This window comes from Canis aureus, chromosome 32 (assembly GCF_053574225.1).
Source record: "Canis aureus isolate CA01 chromosome 32, VMU_Caureus_v.1.0, whole genome shotgun sequence".
Classification (NCBI taxonomy): Eukaryota; Metazoa; Chordata; class Mammalia; order Carnivora; family Canidae; genus Canis; species Canis aureus.
This window is the reverse complement of record NC_135642.1, coordinates 16,403,384-16,424,423: the sequence shown is the minus strand read 5'-3', so window position 1 is coordinate 16,424,423 and position 21,040 is coordinate 16,403,384. Positions and strand designations below refer to the sequence as shown.

General features: G+C 40.6%; 1 long non-coding RNA gene and 1 pseudogene across 25 annotated transcripts in view; one reads left to right on the top strand and one right to left on the bottom strand.

Moving 5' to 3' along the window:
• Window positions 1-21,040, bottom strand: part of LOC144303146 (uncharacterized) — a 137,425-nt gene that overhangs the window by 72,298 nt on the left and 44,087 nt on the right. For 11 of the 25 annotated variants that reach the window (XR_013370133.1, XR_013370141.1, XR_013370142.1 and 8 more), the window contains 4 exons: window positions 14,449-14,627; window positions 10,755-10,994; window positions 10,103-10,149; window positions 7,200-7,315 (listed from right to left, as the gene is read on the bottom strand). The exons of 3 other annotated variants lie outside the window; for them this stretch is intronic. This is a non-coding gene — a long non-coding RNA (uncharacterized LOC144303146). Of the gene's footprint in view, window positions 1-7,199; window positions 7,316-10,102; window positions 10,150-10,754; window positions 10,995-14,444; window positions 14,634-21,040 lie in introns of all 25 variants that reach the window. 11 more of the 25 variants (XR_013370136.1, XR_013370137.1, XR_013370144.1 and 8 more) reach the window with 10 other exon arrangements.
• LOC144303145 (large ribosomal subunit protein eL33 pseudogene) lies at window positions 19,605-20,123 on the top strand (annotated as a pseudogene).

Here is a 21,040-nt window from a genome sequence, read left to right as displayed (position 1 = left end):
ACAGCTATTCAAAATTATAGAGAAAAAGCGAAACTCATTAACATTTCACATCAACTTTTCATGTTAAAACCTTACATGACCCTCCTAGCTTTATTTTCTAGAACTCTTCACTTACCTACACTTCATGACTATCTCACACTCACACACACATACACATGCATGACTTGCTCATATGCGCACATTTACCTTTGCTCTAGAAGTATCAAATGAAAACTTCATACTCTCATGTTGCCATGTTTGTATACTGTGCTTGATCTGCCTAGAAGATCTTTCTGTCCCTGCTGCCACTTACCTACCAGCAAAATTCCTATTCCTTCTCTAGAACAAAGTATAGCATCACCTATAAAGCTTGCCCTGATTCTTTAGCCAGACCCACCCACAGCTCTTATTGTACCAAATTACAGGACATATCACTTTGTATTGTAATTGTGCATGTAAGCACATGTGCCTCCAGTTAAACAGTGAGCTCTTCCTTTTACTTCTTAGGATTGGCGTGGAGCTAAGGCTCAATAAATGTCAGTTGCTGATCTTTCAGGTTTATCATCCCTTGAATAACATGTTCTATTTTTTAAAAAATGATTTTACGTATTTATTCATGAGAGAGACAGAGACATAGGCAGAGGGAGAAGCAGGCTCCCCGTGGGGAGTCTGATGCAGGACTCCATCCCAGGACTCCTGGATCATCCACAGGCTACACTCAACCACTGAGCCACCCAGGCATCCCAAAATGTTGTACCAGACCCACCCACACCTCTTATTGTACCAAATTACAGGACATATCACTTTGTATTGTAATTGTGTATGTAAGCACATGTGCCTCCAGTTAAACAGGGAGCTCTTCCTTTTACTTCTTAGGATTGGCGTGGAGCTAAGGCTCAATAAATGTCAGTTGCTGATCTTTCAGGTTTATCATCCCTTGAATAACATGTTCTATTTTTTTAAAAAATGATTTTACGTATTTATTCATGAGAGAGACAGAGACATAGGCAGAGGGAGAAGCAGGCTCCCCGTGGGGAGTCTGATGCAGGACTCCATCCCAGGACTCCTGGATCATCCACAGGCTACACTCAACCACTGAGCCACCCAGGCATCCCAAAATGTTACATTAGTTTAACATTCACGGTTTCATGTGATCCTTCCTTCCATGGCCCCAAATTGTCCTCTTAAAGCTGCATGATGTATCGTCTCCTTTTTTTTTTTTTTTTAACACCGTAGAATTTGGTTAAAAAGTCGATGTTCATTCATGATTTTACTAACTTCAATGTTATTTTTCCTAAGTCTTTTGCAGTTCTATCTAATATAGTAATTTATATTTGAGCTAAGTAAGCTTTAAAAATGGAATAAGATTTCTACTGATGAGGAATGAGAAGATGTCCTTTGACACTTAAGAAGTACCATGGACAGGGCAGCCCCGGTGGCCCAGCGGTTTGGCGCCGCCTTCAGCCCCGGTGTGTGATCATAGAGACTGGGAATCGAGTCCTGTGTCAGGCTCCTTGCATGGAGCCTGCTTCTCTCCCTCTCCCTCTCCCTCTGCCTGTGTCTCTGCTTCTCTCTCTGTCTGTCATCAATAAATAAATAAAATATTTTAAAAAAATAAAAAATAAATTTAAAAAAGAAGTACCATGGACAAAGGTGGAGGAATGAGAGTATTGGTGAATCAGAGCACTAACTACAGCATCAGGAGGACAGAGGGATGTGGTAGGGAAGAGACTAGAAACCAAGGAGTGTGGAGCCTTGAATGCCTCACTGACTGAGATGCAGGACATAACTTGTGTTGTCAGAGGTGTGTAAGTCCTGGGTCCTCCATGTCTTAGCTTTTTGATCTTAGGTAAACATCTTTGCCTCTCTAAGCATTACCTTCCTCATTTATAAATTTAGTTGTGAAAACTTTAAAAATATATGAAACCTAATTAAAATGTGATGACTGAATGCTAGTGGGGAGATGACTGGCAGAAGGGCAAGGGAGAAAGACCAGTTCCAAAGGAGAGGAAGAGCTAGCTGGGATCTGGGAGGACTCCCCTAGTTGCTGTTGGTGGCCCAGCACAGGTAGATGGAAGCAGGGAATATGGAAATTATTTGAGTCATGCTGTAGACTAAGACCCAGGTATTCTCCAAGCAGAATGGAAAAGGTTTTCCATGTGGACTGAGAAATAGGAAAGAAGAAGGCCTTTCCCAGGTGGGGATTGGTCTGGAGGAGATGACCCAGTGGTTCTGACTCTGAACGTTGGCACAGAGTTGCTTGCCTGAGAGTTGACAATACATGCAGATAGTAAAGAAGCAGCATCAACTCTAAGAGCATTCACACCTGCAGTAAGAAATAGCACATTTGGTCTCAGTGGATGGTAGGACTAGAAAGGGAATTAATTCCCAGGTAACTGCATGGCTCAATGCACACCAAGATAAATGAGGAGCTCCTGGGGAACCCACTAACACCTGAAAAACAGAAGGTTCCTCAAAATAAGGCTTTTGAGGGATAACACTTATGTTCGGTCTTCGTGTTTCCAAATAGAGAGACTTAAGCTAGAAAAAAGTTCCCTCCCTCACTACTCTTTGGGTATTTGTATTTGGGATGTGCTGGGCAGAGACTCATGTGAATGGTGACTTTGGGAGAAGGGACAGGGAATATAAGGCTCAGCCTCTAATTTCATCCTCTTTGGGACTCAATCTGATCTCGGGATGCAAATATTTTAGTCTGTATAGTAAAGAGACTGTTCCTGCAGGAAAAAGCCTGAGATTGTCCTCAGCTGCTTGTCCTGGGCAGAAAATTACTATATGTTCTTCAACTTAGCTCTCATTAATTAAAAAATAAAGAAAGAAAGAAGGAAAGAAAAGAAAAAAAAGAAAAGAAAAGAAAAGAAAAAGGCTGACATTTCTTTTAGTTATTTTTTTAGATATTTTTGAAATTGATAAATTAATTTTGTTGAAAATAAATTTGATTTGATTTTCAAACTATAAGAATATTTCCCTTCACCTAGATTTCTAATTGTAAACATCATGAAGACAAGTGCTCAGCAGTTTCAAAGATTGTCAATAAATAGTCTGAATCTGGCAATAAGAAGGTGACTGAAGACAGTTGAAAGTACTATTTCAAAAGACCTACTAGAGTGTAAACTGAACATTACATGAAGAAATGAAAACAGTAAACATGACTACTTTTTGATAACATTTGGCAATAAGTAAACAAACAAGGAAAGTAATAGAATATAGGTTGAGAAGGGAATAAGATGAAGAGAGGTTTGTAGGGTTGAGCCAGTGGAGGCAGGCATGGCTCCCAGTGTTGGCAAGTGCCCTCGGCTTCCTGCCCCCAGATCCCCACTGGGGCATAGCTTGCTTCCTTCCTACTGCCAGGCACAGAATATGATCTGGAAAGGCAGGTGACCCGGAGAGATCACCCTTACTTCCACTCCAGCCTCTGTGACTTGCAACTTAACCTAGACCACATTGCTTCTTACAAATCATGGCCAGAAGTACAACTGAGGACCCAAAGAGCTGCCAAAGGTCTGCTCCACAGAAACCCTAGCAACAATGATAATGAATTAACATGTTGAATACATAAAGTAGATCTCGACTGTCCTAGGTTTGCAGTCCTTGAAACCTCTCTCTCACGTGGGAGTATGAGGACTCACATTTTACAGATGTGAAAACTGAGGTTAGGAAAGTTCAATTAGTTGTCCAAATCATAGGGTTGGTAGCAAGAAAGCTGAGGTTCAAAATGACATATTTCTGATTCCAAAGGCTATACTTCTTCTCCTTGGGTACCTGAGGCCAAAATACAAGCTACAAGCAAAGCTACAAAGCAAACCTAAGGACAGATCATGAGTAGCCGACATTCACAGAGAGTATTGAGTTATAGGACCAAAGAGAGACAAGTTAGGACCAGAAGGGTTTGCCAGATAAAATATAAGATGCCTGGTTAAATTAGAATTTCAGATAAACAGCAAATAAATTATTAGTATAATTTCATTCTAAGTATTGCTTGTGATATATTTACATACAAAAATTATTTACCTAAAAATAAAAATTTTGTATATTTTTATTTGGTCAATCTGGCAACTGTATGGCCAGACATGGAAGGTTCTAAAATATACTAAGGAATTTAGACTTTTTTTCATAGCTAATATGGACCCACTGAGGATTTTGGCACAAGGAAGTGATGCTGGTAAAGTGTATTTAGGACAATGAAATTCTGAAATATAAGACCAGGATGGTGGAGGAAGGAAAGAAAAATGGCAGGATAGTAGCCTGTTAAATACGGACAGATGAAAAATAAGGAAAAATCCAGTATGATAGGTCTTCAGCCTGGATGACTGAAAGAATGATAGTGATACAAAGAGACATGTCTAGAGGAGGAATTGCTGTGAAAATAAGTAAAAATGGCCTTTGAGGTGATGCTTATATATTTAAGTGGATTTTACAAGGGGATAAGTGATTTATCTTTTTTCCAGCACTTTCTCCGCAGTACTGCAGAGATGGGATGTTATTCCTCAGCCTCACAGCCACCCGGCCAGGTCAGGAGGACCGAAATATTTGAAGAGACAAAACTGGCACCACCAGCAGATGGCAGTGTGAGGATTTGAAGTCCCAGGCTGCTGGCATTAAGCCTGCGCTTGTTTCCGCTACTCCACACTACCTCTGGTTGGAGATCTAGAAGCAGATCTCCAGGGAAATCATGGTAGAAGCTTTGGCTGCTGAGAGTTGGGAAGAAGGAGCTGACGGGGAGGAAGTTTGCTAAGAGGACACGGAGGGCGGGAGAGAACCTGGGGGCATCTTTGGCAGAGCAAACATGAGGGATGGCTAGGAAGCTTGAGTGAGCCTAAGCATTTTGAAAACAGCAGAATATGAAGTTCCTAGAAAATAAGGAGCCTAGGATGACGAAAGGACATACAGGAAAGGAATAAAGGCGTCGTGTCCTCTGGGGCCTCCTGTGCCCAGGGGCTCAGAATTTTACTCTAAGCAATGGAGAGTCACTGAGCATCGTAAGCAAGACCTGCATGACCAGATTTGTGTTTCAGAAAGGGCATGCTAGTGGCAGTGGTGTGACAGCTGGACTGAAGGTCAGTTAGGAAGCAGCTGTGATGATCCGGGGGTGAAAGAACGAGGAGGCAGAGGAAGTAGATGTTTGGGAGAGTCAACTGGACATGGAGAGGAAAGAGATGTGAGGTGGTGGCCAAGAGGCCTTTCCCAGGGTAACTGGGAATGGTGATAATATTTACAAAACAGAGAGTGCAGGATAAGGAGCGTATTTGGGAAGGGAAGTGTGAAATTATTTATCTCTGCATACCTACAACATTACTTAGAGCCAACAGAATAGACAAGCACTAAATGCATGTTAATTTGAATTTGACTTTAGACACATTTTGTTTGAGATACCACTGGAATATGCAGGTGGAAATATTTGGCAAACCATTAGAAATATTGCTCCAGAAGCTTAGAAGAACAATGAAAGCCTGTGAATTAGCTTTTTTATTTTTTAGAAGAATTTATTTATTTATTTATTTTTAAATTTTTATTTATTTATGATAGTCACACAGAGAGAGAGAGAGGCAGAGACATAGGCAGAGGGAGAAGCAGGCTCCATGCACTGGGAGCCCGACGTGGGATTCGATCCCGGGTCTCCAGGATCGCGCCCTGGGCCAAAGGCAGACGCTAAACTGCTGCGCCACCCAGGGTTCCCTTATTTATTTATTTATTTATTTATTTATTTATTTATTTATTTGGAAAGCACACACATGTGAGCAGGGCGAGAGGCAGAGAATCTCAAGCAGACTCCCCGTTGAGCCAAAAGCTCAACATGGGGTTCATCTCACCACCCTGAGAACATGACCTGAGCTGAAATCAAGAACCGGCAGCCTGACTAAGCTGTGCAGGCGCCCCTGAATTAGCTTTTTAAAGCAAGACATAAATAAAGGAGTGAGAAAGGCCCATGGACAAAATTCCTGAAAGTACTTAGCACATAAAGAGCGGGGGGCGGGGGGTAGCTAATAAAGAGAGAATGGGCAGCCAGAGAGGTAGGCATACAAGAAAGTTCGGTGTAATGAAAACAAACAGATGAATTTCAAGGAAGGGATTTGCACACCCATGCTCATGGCAGTATAATTCATAATAGCAAGGTGGAAGCAAATGCCCATGGGTGGATGAATGAATGAATATGCTAAATACATGCAAAGGAATATTATTCAACCTTAAAAAGGTAGGAAATTCTGTTATATGTTACAACATGGGTGACTCTTGAAGAAATTATGCTAAGTGATATGATCCAGTCACAGAAGGACAGATTCTACCTGATTCTACTTATATGAAGTATTTAAAATAGTTAAATCCATAGAACCAGAAAGTAGAATGGTGGTTGCCAGGGTCTGGGGGGGAGGAGAGAGGAGTTGTTATTCAATGGGTATGAGTTTCAGTTTTGCAAGATGAAAAAGTTCTAGAGAACTTTTTTTGGGGGGGGGTCTTGAGAGGCAAGAGAACTTTTTAACAATGAGCATATGGTTAAGGCTACCATACTGTACACTTAAAAATGGTTAAGATGATTTTTTTAAAGGGAAGGGGTTATTTCAAGGGTCTTGCTGCAGAGATGCCCCATGAAATATATGTGTGTACCTTCAGTGAGAGCATTTAATAAAGTGATTATGATAACAGTTAATTGCTCTTGGCTGAGGAGTGAATGAAAGATGAGGAAGTAGAAAGAATAAGCGAACTTCGCTTTTGCAAGAAGTTTGGCCACAGAGGATATGGATCTTTCTTGGGTAGCACAACATTAAGAGGATAGATTTAGGGCTCACCTTGCTTGCATTCATTCTCCTTAGGGGTCACAGTCCTTCACTGATTATTGTTTAACATCTAAAACCAGTCATTTAATACATTTTGTCCAGGTTCCCAATTGTTTACTGTGGGGGGACATTTTTCATACTAGTTAATCAATTGTGGGCAGAGACAGGGCTCTCTTTAATGAATAAAAAAATTTCAAATATAAAATGGAGAGTAACATTTTAAAAAAATCAGCCACCTTCCAGATTCTCCCTTTTTCAGTATCTCCCTGGGGATTCCACAAAGGTGAACTTTTATAGGCTCTAGAAGGTAACATTCACATTCTGCATCCTCATGAACAGGGTCCTGACAGCACCTGCCTGGACAGGCTAATAATTTGGTATCCTCCAAACCAGTATCTAAAAAATATTCTTAGTGGGTGGGAGACTCACCTGTGAGAAGGAAGGCAGCAAGGACTGCTGCTGCTGGGGAACAAGGATGCTTAGAGTCCAGGGCTCAGGCCACCTACATTTCCTCCTGCAGCAGAGATTACCCTGCCTAGGTGATTCTGTGAGCAGGGAAACAGAAACTGAAAACAATCCTCAAGCAATAGGGACTGCCCTACAAGATCTCCAGCCAGCCCAGACCACCCAGTGGCTTTAAGTGTAACCCCTGACTTAGGCCTGAGAAGATGGACCATGGTGTAATCTCTAGAATGATTGACAAGTACCTTTACTTTACTATCATTCTAAAGTCCCCACGCAAGGAGGAGCACAAGCGGGGATCCCTGGGTGGTGCAGTGGTTTGGCGCCTGCCTTTGGCCCAGGGCGTGATCCTGGAGACCCGGGATTGAATCCCACATCGGGCTCCTGGTGCATGGAGCCTGCTTCTCCCTCTGCCTATGTCTCTGCCTCTCTCTCTCTCACTGTGTGCCTATCATAAATAAATAAAATAAATTTTTTAAAAAAGGAGGAGCACAAGCCTCATTTACATAACATACAATGTATGTATAGGCATGTTTCCTTAAGGCCTATGCATGGCCTTATGCCCACCTCTACATACCATGAAAAGGTTTCCTTCCCTAACTAAATATTCCTCCTAACCCTAAATAAAAGGAACCCATTCTCCCTTGCTTAGAGAGTCACAGCTTTGATAGTCATTCCCTGTGATCTCCTTATTTGCTGCATTAGTAAAGTTTCCTTTGTACAGCAACTCACCCAGCATAGTTTCTATCTGTGACTCACCAAGAAGCAGACTCACATTGGTTTGGTTACACCAGGTCATTATCTTTGTTGATTCTTCATTTGTGAGCTGGTCTTTAATAGGGCATAACCCTTAATTGATAAAGCTTTGTGTAATGTTACCCAATTTATCTATTTCTAGTAATTCTGTATCTCATATATAAGAATTTTAATTTCAATTTGCAGGTGATTTGTATTTGCATAGAGAATATTAAAATATTGGGAGAGGATAGAAATTAGTCTTGAGGAAAGGCCCACTTCTAACAGCCAGATAAGTCATGCACTAAACTTCAAGGGATGTCTGGACAGAGATGAGTGGGAACAGATAGATTTAACTTTATTTGTGGTTGGTTCCTAAGTGATTGTTTCGACATTATAACACATTTTATTACCTAAGCATGTAACCACAGGGACTCAGATATTCACTAATGTGGTCATGAGAAACTGCTTCCCTCACGATTGGTGATTAATAACAATTGTGGATTGGCGCAACTGGTTGGCTCAGTTGGTTGAGCATCCAACTTTTGATTCTGGCTCACATCATGATCTCAGGATCATGGATGGAGCTCTGCTCTGGACTCCGTGCTCAGTGGGGAGTCTGCTTGAGATTCTCTCTTCCCCTCTGCTTCCCCTACCTTCTTTCCAAAATAAGTAAATAAAATCTTTTAAAAGGTAAAAAATAAAAACTGTGGATTGAATGACTGAAAAAATAAAAATATTTTTAATATTATGGAGTGAATATAGAAGATGCTTATTTTCTTTTGTAAAATTGAATGCCTCTTTCTTCATGCTGATAAACTGTATGTCAGCTGACTCCCTGGGCCTTTCTTTTGAGCTTTCCCAAGTGAAACTGCACGTACAAAAGAACATTACTAAGTGATGAAGAAGCCAACTTCCTGAATACACCCTTCATTTGCTCCTTCAAGGATATAAATGAAAAGTTATCAAACTTTCTTTGTCTGAAAATATCTTTGGTTCTTTTTCAGTTTAGCTAGGGATAGAAGTCTATTGACCATTATTTCCCTCACTACTTTGAAGAATTTATACCATTATGCTTTGGTCTTTAATTATACTGATGAGAGGATTATTGTCCAATTGTTGTGTCTTTGTTAATTTGTCTCTTCTCTCTTCTGTTGAAATGTTGTTCTTTGTCAGAACAAGTTTATTTGTTTAAAGATTTTATTTATTTATTCATAAAGAGACACACAGAGAGAGGCAGAGACATAGGCAAAGGGAGAAGCAGGCTTCTCATGGGGAAAGAGAAGAGCCCCTGTTGTGGGGCTTAATACCAGGTCCCCAGGATCACACCTTGAGCCAAAGGCAGATGCTCAATTGTTGAGCCACCGAGGTGCCCCTGGAGACCTGAAGTTTTACTACAATGTGTCTTGCTATACATTTATTTTGAATCATTTTGTTCAGGACCTGAGCATCCTTGCCTTTCATCACATCAATCTCATCAATCATGAGATCTCTTATCTACTACATTAACTGTCTTGTGTATTTATTGTCTATTGCTGCCATAATAAATTACCACAAATTTAGTGGCTTAAAACTTTCTTTCTCTTTCTCTCTCTCTCTCTCTCTCTTTCTCCCTCCACAGCTGGGAAAGATCCATTTTTAAAAAAGATTTTATTTATTTATTCATGAGAGGCACAGAGAGAGAGGCGTAGAGACATAGGCAGAGGGAGAAGCTGGCTCCCCTCAGGGAGCTCAATGTGGGACTCAATTCCTGAACTCCAGGATCGGCCCTGAGCTGAAACAGAGCTCAACCACTGAGCTATCCAGGCATCCCCAGGAAAGATCCATTTTTAGGGACTCATGTGATTACAATGAGCCCACTGGGACAATCTCAGATAATCTCCACATCCCCAGGTTCTTTTTTTTTTTTTAAGATTTTATTTATTTATTCATGAGAGACACAGAGAGAGAGGCAGAGACACAGGCAGAGGGAGAAGCAGGCTCCATGCAGGGAGCCCAACATGGGACTTGATCCCGGGACTCCAGGATCACGCCCTGGGCCGAAGGGAGTCCCAGGATCACACCCTGGGCCGAAGGCAGATGCTTAACCGCTGAGCCACCCAGGGATCCCCCCCCCCCATCCCAAGGTTCTTAACCTTAATCAAAGTGCCTTCTTCCATGTAGGGTAGCATATTCGTCGATCCTAGGGATTAGAACATAGACATCTTTGGAGGACGATTATTCAGTTTATTATGCCTTGAGACCTTAGCTTCAAATACCAAAGTCTCATCCAATTTTTGCTGTTGTCCCTTAGGGTATCGAATTCTCTTGCTTCAGCTACTTTGTCGAGAAGCTTGGCTATCACTTCTACTACTAGTGACCTCTGTGAGAATGTCATTCCTCCAGACACAGTAGTCATTAATGGTAATCAGACTTCTGATTGTGGTCACCTGGAGCTTTTGGGGTCCCTAGGTTACATGGAGGCAGAAAGAAAAGAGAAAAAAATGGCCTGTTTCCCAGCCCTATAGATACATTCCACTACAACCCTAAATTTTGGAATATAGTAAATAATCCCAGTCTCTTAAATTTTTTCATGAGTTTAGAACTTTTTCCTTTCTAAAACTAAGCCTTCTTTCCAAAGACACTCAAAACTAGACCATTGGTCCTAACTGATGGATAAGCCCAATTCTATCCCCTCCTAGTTGTTACCTCCTTTTTCTCTTACTCTACATCCCTGGCACACCTGCCCTACATGCCCACCAAAACAATGAAAGTCCTTGTGCATGTCAGTTCATGCCTGTGGCTTACCAAAGTGCTGTTCCATGGGTTCTCTGAACTGCCACTTCCTGAATAAATATGGAGGTCAGTTAAGATACCGTTCTTTAGAAAGATTGAGTTGATGAAATATTACAGGTTTAAATACAGTTTAGGTGAGAGATTCAGTCATAGGTTATTCTCCTACAACCAACATTTTTCAAGAGAACATGACATCAGAGATTACCTCAATCTTTTATCCTACCTAGAATCAAAGTCTCTTCAAATCTGGTCCTGAAAGAAAAAGAAAAGGCTTCACTTTTGTCAAGCTCCTTCCTATATTATTCTGATCCCCACACATTCTCAGGTCCTACAATTCTTTTGGAATGTAGACAACTTCCTTCTGCAGCAGGCTGAGCAGAGCTCTGACACAAGCTATTAGAGGGCCGAAAGGGTGATGCAAGCATGTCTTGAAGAAAACAAGTCATCTTACAATGAATCTATTTCAGGTGAGTACATATATGATCTCTAGGCAAGGGGAGGTTGTTCTCCTCTGTAAAGAGGAAATGTTCTGCTTCTTTAGCTAAGAAAATTTAGGGACAATTGGGAGCTTAAGGTTCTGTGACTCAGCCACCCATATATTCATTGTCCAGGTTTTAAGGTCTCACATTTTTCCTATCTGGAAAAGACTTTGACATGGGAGACCCATTGAAATCATGCATTCAATCTCTTTTGCAGTTCTGCCACTCTAAATCTTGAACCTAATTTTCAACAGTGTCTAACTTACTGCTGCAAGAGATGGGAGTCTCCTTTATGGTTGCCATAGAAGTCCTCTGGCTTTCATAATGTTCTTACATTGTCAATTAGCTGATTCAAGTTGTGTGTGTGTGTGTGTGTGTGTGTGTGTGTTGCAAGGCTTATCAATGCTGTTAAAGACAACCAGTCTATTCCTCAATTCTCATCATTATCATTTCTCCCATACCAATCAAGTACAGTATCCACTTGGTATCCCAATGTCTTGTCTTCCACTTGCACCTCATCCCAATTAACTGTAGGTGAAAGCTTTGGTAACAATGATGCATGCCACTACATAGTAGGGATTATTATCCCACTTGAGTCAGGAAAACCATTCCTATTGCTTTCAGATAGAAGCAATAGGAAGTTGGCTATTCAACTCCAAAATCCCATTTTGAGGGTCTGCTCTTAAAAACCACTTCTGGTACCAGCATTTTTAGTTGAGGGTCCTAAGAAAATAAAGTTTGAAGCAAAAGATTATGTGCAAATGCTTTATTGCTGGGTGAAATTCCCCAGGGGAGAGAGGGAAGAAGAGAGAGTGAGAGAAAGAGAGAGAGAGAGAGAATTAAAGTAGCAAAAAAGTAAAAATAAACATAAAAGATGTATTACCAAGATGGTCATAGCTTCATTGCCAACAAAAGCTGACTGTTGCATCTTATGGGGCATCTCCAGAGAGTACTTACAAAGCTACTGCTTCTCAGAACCATCCACCACACAGAAGGCAGTTTACAATGCTGGCTGCTTTCTATCTCCTATTTCTCATTGGTTGAGAAATATGCCCCCAGACTAACTCCCCAACATTTCTGGATTGTATTACCCAGCCCAACCAAGTATCTTCTTGGGAAACCAGAGTCTCTGCTGACTATTCTGGCCAATTTTCAGGTGCTTCAGTCCTTCCTCCTAGTCAATACTAAATATAGGGGCTAGATGGCAGCAGTGGTGTGGCTATGGCTTTATGATTGTAGGATGCCTCATAGGGCTCTTGTGAGGACTCAAGTCAGGTAGTATCCAGTGCCTGACATATAGTAAGCACTCAGCAAATGTTAGCTGTTATTATTTATAATTAGGTGAACTTTTTATGTGTGACTATTATGTGGTATGACCATTATGAAAATTTCTCCCACCCCTTCTAAGACTTTGTTAAGCACTGCTGGACTCAGCACTCTGATACAGAGCCAGACACAAGTGAGTGGTTCAACAATACCACAGGATATGGTCTATAGGAGTGGGAGACAGCCAGGGAGCCAAATGCTTTTGCACCAAATTCATAATAACGGTAGCTACCAGCCAGGTGGGATGCAGCTACACAATGGTGCTGAGCACTTTGCTTCTCTAAAAACATGACTGTGATAATGCCTTCCATTGTCTAGCAACCTTAAAAAATTCTTTTAAACTTTTATTTATTTTTTTTCTTCTTTTAAACTTTTAACTGGTCCCTTAAACCCACTAAGGAAATAAATTGGTATTGTTTTTTGTTCTATAAATTATAGCCATATAGCTGAAGGATAAGTTGCCCATTCACAGAGTCATAGATTTGCTTCTGAAACCATGAATACAGGAGCCCTCAAATGTCAAATATCTGAAGGATAATATGTTCTCTGGGAAATTTTCTGCATCATCCCGAGTTTGGCTAATCATAAATTAATATCTTTCATTTAATGAATAATTCACATCTTAGTCTTGTCACCATAGAAAAGAGGGCTACCAACTGCTAATGTTTCTTTATGAGGCATTCGGTGCCACAGGCATAAATGTTTACTTCCCTTGAGGGAATTACAGCTCTTGACAAGTGGAAACATGATTTCAGCAAAGAAATTGCTGTTCTATATGTTAAAAATGGCTTCAGTATTCTGCTATGATTCCTGCTTAAAATATATGGAAAGGATTTTTATAGTCAAGGTAAGTCTCTGTACTGATAAATGTGATAGACATGAATCTTGAGAGAGTGAAAAAATGAATTTTGGGAATTCAAAAAATATGTCTTTGCCCTTCTGGAAGCAAGAGTTGAGTTTTTAAAAAATAAAAACTGATAGAAGTTATTCAGTCTAATGAAAAATACAAGCTACAACGTGGGTGGTTTCCAATAAACTTCCTAAGTCATACCTTTCTTGATGATAAATGTTTACCATGAATGTCTGGTATTTGTGTTAAAACCATCTGAATACCTAGTTGTCCCTGTTACCTGATCTACCTCATCCCTATCACTTGAGAACAAATTTGGCTTCATCAATTCTGATCTTTGGCCTTGTGCTCTAAACATGGCAGGGGGGACTCCTGTCATGATGCTTCAAGCCACCCTGAGCAATTACCAGCCTCTAGCCCCACCCTTCTGAGACTATCTTTGGCCCTAAGAGAGTAGTAGGACATGCAAAAGACATGGAGTCAGGTGCCATCAAAGCTGTAGAGAAATATAAGGAATATATGGTAGAGTTATGAAAGAAGTATTGAACTTTAAATTGGGAGATGTGAAAGAGAAAGAAAGCCAGGGAACCAAGGAGAGAACATTCTTTAAGTATCTCAATATTCCAAGTGCTTTAAAGTTAAGACATTTAATCTCCACAACAATTCTTTAACAAAGCCATTTTATCCTCATTGTTTTTTTTTTTTTTTTTCATTTTATCCTCATTGTATGACTGTGAGAACAAAGGCTCTGAGAGGTTAGGTACCCTTTTCAAAGTCACTTAAGTGTAGATTTCTTAGGGAAAGTCAGTAGATCTGTGTGGTGATGTGTACATGGATGAGTGGCATGACACAGTGGTAAGAACAGTATTAGAATGCTAGATTTCACCCAGATAGTGAAAGCCTTAATAAACCATGTCATTTTCACTATATGAGGCTGGCTTGGGTTCTTTGAGCTCTGTACCCAAGAGCATACTTGCTTGGTTAAAGTCTCTCTTCCTGAATTTCCTTGTCTTTTAAATGGAGGGGTGAGGAATGACACTATCATACCTACCACAGAAGGTTTCCTTAGTTCCAATGAGTCAGTGCAGGGGCACCTGGGTGCCTCAGCCACCAAACATCCAACTTTTGATTTCAGCCCAAGTCATGATCTCAGGGTTATAAGATCAAGTCCTGTGTCCGGGTCCATGCTGGGCGTGGAACCTACTTAAGATTCTCTCTCTTCCTCTCCCTCTACCCCTCAAAAAAGAAAAAAAAAAAAGAGAGAGAAAGAAAAGAAAAGAAGAAAAGTTTGTACATAGAAAAGTGCCATGCAAATTCAACTAATTTCTTGTCATTTCTAGTTGTATAAATTTACAATCCAGCTGGGATGACATGACATAAATATAACCATAGAATTGTAACTTGAGGTCTAGCTGTCACCCAACCCACTAGAGGATCGACCATCCTATAAGATTTAATGGAAATGGTTTTGCACCTCCATCCTAAAATGAGACCGTCTGCTGACTAGCCTGCCTTTACCACATTATCTACATTGCATACCACTTGGATTCTTGAATTCTCCAAAAAACCACGGGCAGCAGAACATATATAGAGTAGACTTTTACTAAAGATTTGAAGGCAAAGCTGGGGGCCAGGGGGTTATATCAGGGTAGATATTAGGTATCCTTGTTCTTAGATGCCCTTTGCCTTATTCTTCTTCTGAAAAGTCCTCACTGGCCATCTCTTTACAAAGAGCTCAAACCCAGCATCATTTTTCTCTATTCTTTCTTTTCTTTTCTTTTTTCTTTTCTTTTTTTTCTTTTCTTTTCTTTTTTCTTTTCTTTTTGCCTTCCCATTTTCTACCTATCCATAAACTTCACTTTATTCACATTATACTTAAATAGCAATAATAACTAACACTGATTAAAAACATATTTTGTACCAGGAAGTACAAGTGCTTTATGTGTAATCTTTGATTTGGCAGACATTTTCTCTCCTTTTGTTATGCCCCAGGTATTCATGCCCAAACCCTTGGAGTTTTGTCTTTTTTGTTCTTCGACAATATTAAACAACTCTGTGTGTGTGTGTGTGTGTGTGTGTGTTGTTGTTGAGCACAGTGCTAGCTCCTAGGGCTTTGGTAACAAATAAAACAGACTTGGTCTCTGCCCTTAAGAAGCTCCACATTCAGAGAGCTGATAAAAGTAACTTGTTAAATGAAGTCAATTCTGTCTTTGCGGGAATTGCCAGCTTGAATAGCAATCATTTTTCTACTTGCTGCAACAGAAGACAACAGTAAGACAAATAGCAAAATGAGACAATACAAAAAATGCCACATAGCAGGATATGATTGGCATACAAGTAGTTCAGAAAATGTAAATACTTTAGAAACTGATGAGATCACTTAGGTTAGACCCGTGAGTAATGGAGAAGGAAGACAGGCAGGAAGGGCTGAGATGGTGAGAGTGGACATAATGGTTATGAGTAAATCCTCTGAAGTAGACCTGGGCTCAAATCCCAGCTCTGTCACTTACTTTGTGACTATAGGAAGTAATTTAAGCCTATCTTTCCTCCTTTGGAAAACTAGGATAATACTAGTACCTACTTCAAAGCATTGTTATATGGATTAAATGGGGGGAAAAAGCAAACATGTAAATCTTGTCAAGCAATGCAAGGTATGATAAGTGCAAAGGCTTGATATATAAGGTTCTTACACTTTACTTATGAAAAGAAAATCTTCAGAGCACCTTACCATTAACATAATGTGTTTTTTTTCATATACATTACTCAAATTTTCTAGCAGCTTGTCAAATATATAATTATCATCACATTCATCATGCAGAAGTGGAACATGGGCTTCAGAGAGATTAAGACCCTTCACATGGCTTGAGAGGGACTTTGAATCCAGATCTTCTGGATCCTAATCTTTCCTTTTTATTCCTGTCTTAAAAGTCAATTATTCCCACAGAGGTGATAGACCATTAAATGCTTGACCACCTTAGCTTAGCCAAAAACTTTTGAAACCAAGAGTAGATTAGGCATCTAAAGGCAAGTCAGAAGCAGAAGTCAAACACAAACTTTGCCTACCTAAGGCCTCTAGAAATAACTGGCCAAATATAAATCAATCTAAATGTCCATTAATAGGGGCACCTGGGTGGCCCAGTTGGTGAGGCTTCTGACTCCTGGTTTCAGCTCAGGTCACGATCTCAGGGTCATGAGACGCCTCTCTGAGCTCAGCCTGGAGTCTGCTTGAGATTCTCTCTGTCCTTCCTCTACCCCTCCCCACGCAGTTTCTCTCTCTCAAATAAATCTTTAAAACTAAATGTCCATTAATAGGGAAGCAGATAACTTAGGAGGTATCCTTATATGGAATATCGTGTAGCCAATAAAATAAATGAGGTAGATCTATATGTACTGGCCTGGAAAGACCGCCACACACAAGCAAAGACGGCGCACAATGGAACAATCAATTTGCACAAGAGACGCTTCAATGTGTAGCGTCGAAACCGACTCCACCCATTTAAGGACCCAGACTGTCACTCTCCTTTCCTTATGCCCACCGTCTCCTTTCCACACTGCCATTCCCACATCCCACCACAACCCGCTCTTCTGGTCCTCTTTCCTCTTGCCCGCTTTTCCTCAGCCTCCACCCTTCTCTGCCGGAGGATCCCTTAGCAGAGATAGAGGCACCGAGGCCCCCCCGCAAAGAGATGGTCCTCCCTGCGGAAGCCGGACGCCCGCGCCCTGGCGCCTCCCCAGACCCGGGGAGGCCTGTTTGCCCCGCCCGCGGGGAGGAGCCCGAATGCGATTGGTCTCCTGCGACTACGCCTCCCAGGATTGACCGGCCGCCGACTCCTCCCACCACGTTTGGTGCTTCTCGGAAGGTGCTTCTTGGCCCTAGGAGGAGGCAGCGTAGCTTTTGCTAAGGTCGCATTCGGTACCGGCTTTTCCTGCTCGACTGTTTGACAGATGATGGCATTAAGGTTGCCATGCTTCCTGCTGTGTGGTCCTATATGTTATAGCAAGAGTTTTCTTTAAATAGGACACGGAGAATCAGAAAGCAGGCCCTTACCCCCTGAAAGATACGGAGCTTCCTTTGTCCCACATGCGTCCGTGTGAGAGCTAAATTTCATACATAACTCAAATTAATAGTCGTGAATTCAGCTTAAATAGTAATAGTAGGAGTTCACCTGTACACTGGGCTTACAGTGAGCGGTCACTGTTTTGATCCGTTTAAAACCTCACAGCCTTTACCTAGAATGCAGGTTCCATTATCCCATTTTATAGACAAGGATCCCAAGACACAGGGAAGTTAAGCAGCTTGCCCAAGATCACCCAGGGCTAAGTGGCAGAGCCCCAGTCGGAACCTGGCCTAGTGTCTGGCACCACCAACCACAGCATCAGTCTGCCTCTTAGAAAGAAACCAGGCAACGGTAAATATTATTGTCTAGGTCAAGAAGCAGTTTATTGAGGCTTCGTTTTCTTTTATGTCAAGTTTGGAAAATATGGGAGAGCAGATGGCAATGGAGACTGGAAAGAATGGAGACTGGAACCTCCATTCAGGAGGTTCTGAGCTCAGGTAATTATAAAGTAGAAGAAGGTAGATTAGCTAAGGGAACATACAAATACAAATACCTACATCCATGTTTAAAATATATGTATATTTAATTGAGACACCTGCTAGAAATTGCTGAGAGTAACTATAAACACTTGGGAGGGATAACAGAAGGAGCTCTAAAGCAGAAGAGAGAACAGCTTGAGTCTGAAAAGACTATCAAGGAACTGCAGGGCCAGCTGTGGTACAAACAGCTCCCTAGAGAAAAATTAGAAGGTCAGTTGGGATGAGTATCGTGCAGAGGTGGATCAACTCAGGGAGATACTGGCAAAAATTCAGGTCCCCAATTTTGCTGTGGATGATGACTCTTCTTGTGAGTCAAGCAAAGAGAAAAGGCAAATAAAGAATAAGGTGTCTTCTGGGGAAGTTTTTGTGAGAAGGTACTAATCAGTGACATAGTTTGAAATAAACTTGCTTGATTTTTCTTTTATTTAAAAAATATATATACATATAATTTACTGAGGTGAAATTCACATAACATAAAATTTAAGTGAACCATAAGTCATATTTAGGACATTCACAATATTGTGCAACCTCTATCTATATCTCGATCCAAAACATTCCTGTCACCCCAAAGTAAAACTTATATTCATTCAATAGTCATTTCTTATTCCTGCCTTCCCCCAGACCTTGGTAACCACCAATCTGTATTGTCTCTGTGGACTTCTCTGTTTTGAATATTTCATACAAATGGAATCACGCAATAATAAGCCTTTGTGTCTGGCTTCTTTGAACTAGATAATATTTTTTTTTGGTTCCACTATGTAGCATATATAGTACATACAAAGTACTTCATGCTTTTTATGGCTGAATAAAATTCCATTGTATGTATGTAACATGATTTGTGTACCCATTCAGCAATTGATGGATATTTGGACTGCTTCACATTTTGACTATTGTGAATAGTGCTGCTATGTACATGCCTGTACATGTACGTGTTGGAATACCTGTTTTTAGGTCTTTGGGGTGTATACCTAGGAGTGGAATTGCAGGGTCATGGGGTAATTCTATGTCTAACTATGAGAAATGCCTGCATCCTTTTGAAATTCATTCTTTTTTTTCATTTGCAAAAGAGTCTTTTTTTTACATATTTTTTAAATTGGAATTCAATTTGCCAACATATAGCATAACACCCAGTGCTCATCCCATCAAGTGCCCCCCTGAAATTCATTCTTAAGGATATAATATTATTCATATTATAAATAATATTTGATATATAATATATATTAAGCATTTTAAATCAGAGTATCTTAAAGTTAGCACTGTTGACATTAGGACCATAGAATTTTTTGTTGTGGGGGCTGACTTGTGCGTTTGAAGATGTTTAGCAGCAATTCTGGCCTTTACCCAGTAGATGTCAGTAGCATCCCCCCAGTTGTGACAACTAATATTGTCTCAAGACCTTGCCAAAGGTTTCCTGGGTGGCAAAATTTCCCGCTATTCCCACTGACATCCATTGCTTTAAAGGATTCTCTGTACACTGGAAGCATATCTGTCACTAAAACAAAACACTCAAACAAAGTAAGGGCATTTAAGAAACAGATGTTCCTTGCAAGTTTGCATACAGGAAATATTGTTTACTGTGTAATGATGTTAAGGAGTTTGCAGATTTCTAAATGTGTGACAACCAGAAAACTGTATCATTGGCTTCTCTCTTTCCGCCATCTTGGAGCCTGTGGAGGCCTGCTGGGAACAGGACTCCTAAAGCGACGACTATGTCTGGAAGGCTTTGGTCCAAGGCCATTTTTGCCGGCTATAAACGGGGTCTCCGGAACCAGAGGGAGCACACACAGCTCTACTTAAGATAGAAGGTGTTTATGATCCAAGGTGTTTATGTTCGAGATGAAACTGAGTTCTATCTCGGCAAGCGATGTGCTTATGTATGTGTACAAAGCAAAGAACAACACAGCAACTCCTGGTGGCAAACCAAACACAACCAGAGTAATCTGGGGAAAAGTTAACTCGTGCTCATGGAAACAGCAGCATGGTTCGTGCCAAATTCCGAAGCAACCTTCCTGCGAAAGCCATTGGCCACAGAATCCGCGTGATGCTGTACCCCTCAAGGATTTAAACTTACTGAAAAGTAAATAAATAAAGGTGTAGATTTGAAAAAAAAAAAAACTGTATCATTAAATATTCAGGTAACTTTCATATATTCTTTTGTTCCAGCTCACCCACAGAACCCCAAGAAATATAGCTTTTCACATCAGTACATGTTATATATACCAAATCGCTTTTACAGCTCACCGCATCACATAATTTTTAAGATGGCAGCTAGAAGCAAGATTTCACAAGATTTTTTTGATATGGTAATATTTATTATTTCAAATCTAAGCTCAGACAGAGCCCATAAGGAATTTCCTATTTGGCTCAGCCAAATAATGGAAAGACATCTGCTAATTTTCATTATTGAGGTACAGTGAACCAAAACAAAATTTTTACATTTACCTTTAAAGATCATGGTAAGTTAATTGTAGAGTGGGAACTCTAAGTACATAAACACCTTTGCCATCAAAAAGCCATTAGGATCAGAACTGTTATGGAAATGGACCAGCTTTAGGCACAGGCAGCATTGGTGTAAAACTCACAGCAAGGTCTATGGCACTGAACTCTATCTTCCCAGGTATGGAAGTGGAGGGGTGGGGCAGGAAGGTTGGTGCTATTCTGCAATGAAAAGCCAAAGAGATACCTAACCTAGTAGGTCACATAAAAATAATGCAACAAGTGTATCAATAAGTACTACCAAACTGCTGAAGAAAAACAAGAACACAAACCTATAGATGGATTCAATTGTGATGACCAAATAAATAAGACAGAATTAAATGTATTTTCTCATTCATGTCCAAGATAATACTAGCAAGAAAGCCTGTAGAATAGGTCTACTTCTGTGACTAACAGCTACCACCATCAAATCACTGAGGTGAAATTTATGCCTTGAATTGTGATATAGAATTCATTTTATTCTGAAAAGTTGGTATTCCAAAGCCAGTCTCCTCTTGAGAAAACAGCTCCCACTTATTTAATTATTAGATTTATGTATATGTGTGTGCTT